The following is a 7,891-nucleotide window of genomic DNA, read 5'->3' on the forward strand; positions in this document are numbered from 1 at the left end:
CCGGGAAGCTACAGATGCAGACACAGCCCAGCAGACATCAACACGCTGAGCCAACTGGCTCTGCAACTGTCTAAGTCACTGAGTCTAATGTTTCCTACTGGCTGGTTGCCTCTGGAGATTTAGAGACAGCCTCTGTGCACAGACATGGGGATAGAGTTTATGCTCTGTCTACTGGCCTGGGAACAGGATTTTCCTCATACATTCCTGGCATCTTTATCACCTTCAAACTCAATCCTATATCCTTAACTAAATTCAAAATCAGGAGGAGAATGTGACTCAACAAACTTGCATTAAAAACCCCTGGGGGAGGTTCACCATTCTGTTTTTCTGCCTGAATAGATATGTGGGAGGGTAACAATGCGTTGAAAAGTGACAACATATAGGGACAGAATCTTCCCAAGAATGAGTGCTCCGCTGCCTACTGAAAAGGCTCAAGGGCAGAATCCAGCCCTTAAATGTTATCAGACAACTGGGCAAACAAAACCAGTTTAGCTCAAACTGCCTCCACTTTTTCTGCTCAGAATGTGATCAGTCTAAGATGTCAACTTTTGAAAGTAAAACCTGGGTGAGTGATTGGATCCTTACCCACCCTTCCCTTTGGGGAGAGATTTATGGTCTCGCTTGAAACCAGCCATCGACTCAAACTGAGATTTACATGATGCAAACAAGACCTGGACTGAAGCCTCAAAACTCAGATCTGGATCTAGATTTCAAATGGTGAGACTGGGGATAGGATAACAACCCACCTAGTCCAAACCCACATAAATATATCTCTCCCAATTTTTTTAAAACTCACCAATACACTACATTAATTTCAGTTTACAGAAATTCCTTTGGGCATTTTTCATGAGATTATTTTAACCTTGTCCCATCACTATTTCCTCATCACACACTGTCTCACACAGGTGTGTGATCTTCTCTATAAAAAAGTCTTCACAGAACCCTAAAGCAAATAGTTCATCGGTACAATGTGCACTATGCTACAGACAGCAAAAGAAAAAAGAAAGCAAGCAGAGGTGTAAAGAAACCGGTGCTATTTCTTGTCATACAAAGGGTTGCTAAGTACTTTTCATTTACACATATGACTTAATGATGATTGTATGATATTTAAAATTACTGCCACCCACCAGAGATACATTAAAACTTTTATCAATATGTCTCTTCTACTATCTATTTGACTGTAAAAATGCAGAGATCATTGGGAAAAAAACAGCTTGTTGCCAGTCACCAAAAAACAACTCTGTGACCTTTCTAGATTATTTTTTTTTTTAAAGAAGCAACAAAGCCCCTTCTACTAGTATCAACATGATTTAAATTTACATGAACAAATAAGCTGTTTCACACGATAGAAACAAGTAATAAACTAGGACGGGAACTGTGACCAGCCTGGGACCTCTTAAAGACCCCCCTGGACCTGGCAGGAGCCTGCTTTTTCTATCTGAGGGACAACTCCCCACACTGGTCTAATTACCTTTTTAAATTCATATCTAGGACCACAGGCTGCCTCATGGGATTAAGCACAGTATGCTTCGCAAATTGAAAATAAGATAGCTGTTAGGAATATGTACTTGCCTCTATGATTACAGCAACAAACAATGGCAAAACATTAATTTACATCTATTATAATGGCGGAACAAGGCCCAGGATTTTCTTTGTGTATAGGCAAGAGATAAATTTGCAAAGGTGAGGTTCTAAAAGGTGGAGGCTCTAATGAGGGAGATTCTCTTGCAGAGCAGGTAACTGGCAGGATGACATCAACTCGAAGTTATGAGGATTCAGTGTATCATTAAATTTATTTACCATAAAATGGATTGAGGTTTTTTTACATAGTAAAACTATTTATAGGGAAACAAAGTTTATGTATATCTGTGGGGTGGAAGGCATTTGTGTGGGGTGAAACTGTGCAGAGCGGTTACAACAGCAATCCAGTCATGCCTGGGTCTAGGATTTTTAAAGGTGTTTTATCTGGTAGAAATGAATACAGCATTTACAAATTGAAAATAACTCTGTAAACTCAGATAAGATTGTCTTGGTAATATTTTACCAAGGAAGCAGCTCACCACTGCTTACTTTCAATTAGCCATCTAAATCATAGCCTATACAAAAAACAATCCCTGCTGCCTCGCAATAAAAAAAAAAAAAGAAAAAAAAAAAAAAAAAAAAAAAAAAAAAAAAAAAGAAAAAAGTTAGACTAGTTCCTAAGAGTTTTGATTCATGTTGCTGAATATGGAAGATCTGTAATCTTCTCCTTGGAGTCTATAGTCTAATGTAACTGCTTGAAAGTACTTTCCTTCTGCTGCTGGCAAAGATATTTTTTTCTGAAATGAATGGTGATTCATTATAGATAACCCTTTCCGATTAATTTTGTTTTGACTTTAACTTTGGAATAAGAATATAAGCAGTAAAGTAGCTTCTCCCCAGATAGTAACTATGCTGTTATTTTTGGACTATATTGTAGTTGATGTCGAGAGAAGCCTAAATTTAGAAGGAAAAAAAAAAAAAAAAGAAGTTGATTGTCATCAAAATTTTAGCTGTAAGATAAAAAGTGGCATTTTATTATTATTACTTGTCTGTGATGAATAATAAATAAGCAAGTTCCTTGGAATAAGTATTCAACTTCAGTGGCTTCTGTCTACATAATTCACAGAACTAACACTCTTGGAGGGCTGATTGGTCAAACAGAAGAAATTTAATTTGTGTCTACACATTCCAGGGATCTGCAGGTAATATGCTGGTAAATTTGAGGAAACCAAGTACAATGGCATAGCAGCCCTTGCTGTGACAGTGACTTTGTGAGGGTCCGATGCTGCATCAGAATGAGAATTTCGACAATTTCAATGATATGAAGACATAGTTAAGAGCCTGAAAAATAGACATAGCTGTTGTAAATCACTATATGTGGCATTTTTCAGCAGCTAATTCTGGTTTATGACTTTTTCTGTAAATCAGTTTCCCTTCCTTCTCTTTGCCTATTTTTTGACTAAGGTTCTGCTTATTTTTGCCCAGTTCTTCAATATCTTTTGTGGGCTTTTTCTCATTTCTGTTGAGAAGCATTAAACCTGACCTTACTGGATGAATACTGTCTTGAAACTGTCACCTGTCGTGGGTTTTTATATTTTTGTTCTGTGGGTTTTTTTAAAGACTGTGAAGATGTCCAGACCATCTGATATGTCTGAGTTACCATCAAAGATCCACCAGCTTCACCAACAAGGAGGAATTTTCTTTCAAAGAAATACTGAAATTAAAATTAACTGCGTGCCATTACACAATATTTATAACATAGTGTATATAAAGGCTTTTGGAAAGCTGGATGCTATCAAATACACCTGAATGATTTTACTTGCCTTCATAAAAGGATGAACGGTGAATGTACCTCCCTGAAAGCTGTTAGCCCCAGGCAGGAAAGGAGTTTTTCACTCTCCATCATTCTCTTCTTTTTAATAGTGATTTACTACTAGATAAGCACATGCAGAGTGTTTTAAAGCTGGTGGAGAGTCCCACTGAAGTCAAGGGACTTGATGTATGCTGGGTTTATTCCACGTTGAGAAGTCAGGTTGATGTTTCACTGTCTTGTTGAAGAACAATCTAATTACTGAAGCATAATTTGATGAGCAATTTAGTCTCTTAGGACAGGATGTGCCTACCTTGCTTATGTTTAAAGGCAACTTTTTTTTTTTTTTTTTTTACATAATTCTATTTTTTACCTAAAAGATTAACAATTTACAGTAATGAATTAAGATATTTTAGTCTTAAACAGAAATACATTTTACATAAATCTTCAGACATGGCAGAAAAAGAAGCCCAAGTTAACAAAACCAAAAGTTACACTCCATCTGTGGATTCCCTAGGATTTTAGCCTACATGCATCATTTTGTTGCATGCTTTCACTGAAGCTCTGTCTATAGATGCAGGTGAACCCATTGTTCAGCCTATGTTAGTAGTTTCTTCTCCTGCAAAGAAGCTGAAAACATCTGAAATGTTGCTGTGAGTTGTACATGCAGTGTACCACTCAAAGTTTTACTCTTTAGCACTGGCCATATTCTGCCGCAGTCATTGATCAGGACTAGCATCAGTAAAGGGTCAGGCATGTGGTACGGCCAGGCTTCATCTGGTCCCAACACATACAAACTGCTGCTTGCTCAATGTATTTATTGCATAGTGCACAGGAGCATTTTATAAAATCAGTCAGGGGGAGCACCTATAAAAATGCAGTAACAATTTATTTTATAAAGAATTTTTGTAAGTCTCATGAAAAACAGTAGCCCATGAGCTGCTATAAATATTACACTGCAGATGTTTGGAAAAAAACTGTTCACTTATAGGGTACACAGAGCTAATTCTTGAAGAAAAGTTGGTTAAAATCTGGGAGGAACTAGGACTGATGAGTTGACCCAGACTATTGCATTGGTAATAGTTTGATTTATGCACTGGTCTGATTTCAGCTGTCTTTTTTCTGTCTTTTTTTTTTTTTTTTTTTTTTTTTTTTTTTTTTTTTTTTTTTTTTTTTCACTTCAGTGAAATAGAAACAGAATATTCTACATATCCCATAATTTGAGCTATAGCACAGTCATCCAGCTGTGATCTTTCCTGTACCTGAGCAACATCTGAACAAAATCCCATGTGTGTGTGTGTCTGTGTATGTATATGTATATATATGGACAGATTTGTACCAACTCTGCGTTGTTACACTTGACTTACTCTTTTTTTTAATTATGTAAAAAAATCACATTAAGCTGAATCTAATTACTGCAATGTATATTAGAAGCAGGGCACCATCAAAATTTTATTTAAATTAATCAGGTTTTGATTTAAGATATTAAATTCAAATTAATCATGTAAAAATGGAAATGATCCTTGACGTGCTTCCAGCTGTGACTTCAGTCTGTTTTCTCGTGTGAGTCACTTTCGGGATGTCTTGGGGGGAACATTACGAAAATTCACGCCGGTGCTATTTCAATTAGAGTTATTTAGCAGGACAGATGTAAAGAATATGGTATAATTAAGAAGGAGCTGATGACACGGCTAAAGATTTTCAGGATCAAAAAAAAAAAACGTTAGTGAAAATTGACTACTGGTCATGTAGTCCAAGTTCAAATATGCTGGGGTTAAGCACTCATTAACGATGGAATGAGGTCTTTAGATAGACTGTTGGACTCTTTCTCTGGAGCAATCTGCAGAATTCTGCCCTGGAAATAACTTTGAAGCTTCATTAGCAAGCAGATGATACCTGATAACATAATTTTAAAATTCTTAAAATAATTTTCCTCCCCCTGGTGCCTAATCTTTTCTGGCCAGCTAACTTCAAAGGCCTTCAGAAAAACCTGGAAGTGGCATATAAATGCCCATATAAGAGGACATACACACAGAGACATGTATATGCATACAATCAAAGCATTGTTAAACTCATGATGAATACGAGCTGCCAGGAATACTGTAATTTCTTCTAGTGCCGTTTGAGCAGAATTAGTCTGTGCTACCTGCACGCTTCCTGACTGAAACAAGTAAAGAGGATGGGGGCTTTCCCACACAGAGGCCTGACTTAGTATTTATTTATAACTCTTTATACCATCAGTATTTCCACTGTGAAGAGTGATCTGCACATTGTTTTTTTATTCAAGAATAGGGTGACACAAAGATTTTTTTCATATGTGCCGCAACGTTATGCAGCATAAACTTTGGAAATTATTTGACAATTTCTTTTACCTGAAATTAAATCTCCCAGGTAAAGCTCTCAGATTTTCCAACATGAAAAAAGATCAGAGAGACTACAATCCGTTCCTTCTTGTACTCATAGATCTTCTGAAAATATGTGTATTTAAACACGCTTCTTATGGTTGCTATCCAGGGCTCTCGGTATCTGTTCCCCTCCTACTGAGTAATAGTAAAAGCCAAGTTAAATTTAAAAAATGCACAGTACATACTGTACACCCATAATTATAGATTAAATATTGATCTCCATGGTGTTTTCTCCATATTTCTTGAAATCTTTATCTTCTCTCAGTAACATCCCATTGTCACTTCCCCTTGCAAAGCAGCATACAACTGAAAATATTTTCTGCAACCAAAAGCATTGTTTTTAGCTAAAAAACCCCAACATAGTGGATGACAACAAAATAATTTAAATATCTAGCTCTGTATATCTGGCAACATTTTTAAGCAGATCCTCGAATTTGTAGAAGCTTTATTTGCTTGTTCAGGGTTGCCATGCACTTCAGCAAGGAGCTGCACCAGACCAAGTGTGCCTGACTACCCATTGTGGATGGGAAGTAAATAGTGTATTACACTTGGTACAACTTACCTATTATATAGATTTCAAGGCATAAAACTGTCTGCGAAACAGATATACAGTGAACATAAACTTTTTTGTTATTGTGCTAGTTCATCATACTGTTGTTACAGTTGGAGGAATAATATTATTCATTGATGGTTTCGGCTTCCCACTCATAAGATATAAACCTAAATAATGATTGTTCTTTAATAGTATTTAAAGATATTTTTAAAACAAACTGTGTGGGAGTTTAACATAATAATGGTTTTCAGTTTTTTAGGAAACACTTTTGGAAAAGTGTATGACTGTTTAAATATTAAAAATTGCTCCTCATAAGAAACACAGGTGTAGTAAGTAATTTGTGAGAATGAATGTGATAAAAATATGCTCAATTTATACATTTGTCCTTTTTTTTTTTTTTTTTTTGACTTAACAGCTGGAAAGAACATAGAACATTTTTTTTTCTGTGGGCTAGGCTGTTGCTTGAATGACTGAAATGCATTTTCCCATGAGAGATGCACAGGTTCATTTCCCATCTGGGTTTTTTCCCCTCCTCTTTCCACCTCTTTTCCCCACCTCCTCTTTTCCAGGACCAGAGCATAGGTTTCCACTGATATAACTCCATACACGCCTAAGAGATTATATCAAACACAACAGTGCTCTGTGTGAAGTATAGATTAGCCCACAGATGTTTGTTATCTCTTTCTCAGTCCTTCATTTAGGCCTATGTGGGTGGGTTCCAGTAACCACAGGGACTCATTTGTAGGATGAAGACAGAAGGAATTCAGACTGACTTCTCTGGTCAGTTAGGAACTGGAGTTGGTCATCTCAGGAACCAAAGTTCAGATTCCTATTAAGTCTCTGCAGGGAACTGTTGGGAAGGGGAGCACAGAGGTGGTATGAGGGGAGCACAGGAGAAGTCCTTGGTCAGTTGAGTCTCACTCCTTACCACAGTGAACTTGGCCCAGTACATACAGTAAACACCATATCTGCACTGATGTCACTGCAGTCACCGACCCATTAAACCTCTGTCATTTGTCAGTGAGATTTTATGTGTTGCCAGCTTAAGGATGAGGGCTAAGAGCCCAAACTGTAGGGAAGCTGTGTTTTAATGAAGTAGGTGCTGAAACACTGGACTGATGATGTTAGATCCAGACCTTTTACATATTTCTGATATTATTCTATGGCATTTGCATAACTTTTCTCAGCTCCCTATATGTGGAATAATGGCCATAGGAAGAATGTGCCTTTCTTGCCTCTTTCCAGCCTGGTTAGAATGTAAACTCTTTGTGGCAGTGTAGAACTATGCCCTTCTCAGTGTATTGTGTACCAAGGTTCAGTTAAGCTTAGAGCCAGTAATGTATACAAATAATATTGGTAATAAATACTATTGTTTCTGTACCATCTCAAAAGTATCCTTATGGAACCTCTGGAAATATTTCACATATGGGGACTTTCTCAATTAGAGAACGATTCAGTGGCTTGTCCATGGTTTAACATCAATCTATGAGAGGGCATCGCTCAGATCTCTTGATTTCCGATCCTCTTGATTTTGAAACAATCACTAGCAAAATATTTTGGTTTAGTATATTTTTAGTTAATTTATTTGCCTTAGCCAAAATG

This window comes from Athene cunicularia, assembly GCF_003259725.1.
Source record: "Athene cunicularia isolate RWA chromosome 5 unlocalized genomic scaffold, athCun1 chr5_part1, whole genome shotgun sequence".
Classification (NCBI taxonomy): Eukaryota; Metazoa; Chordata; class Aves; order Strigiformes; family Strigidae; genus Athene; species Athene cunicularia.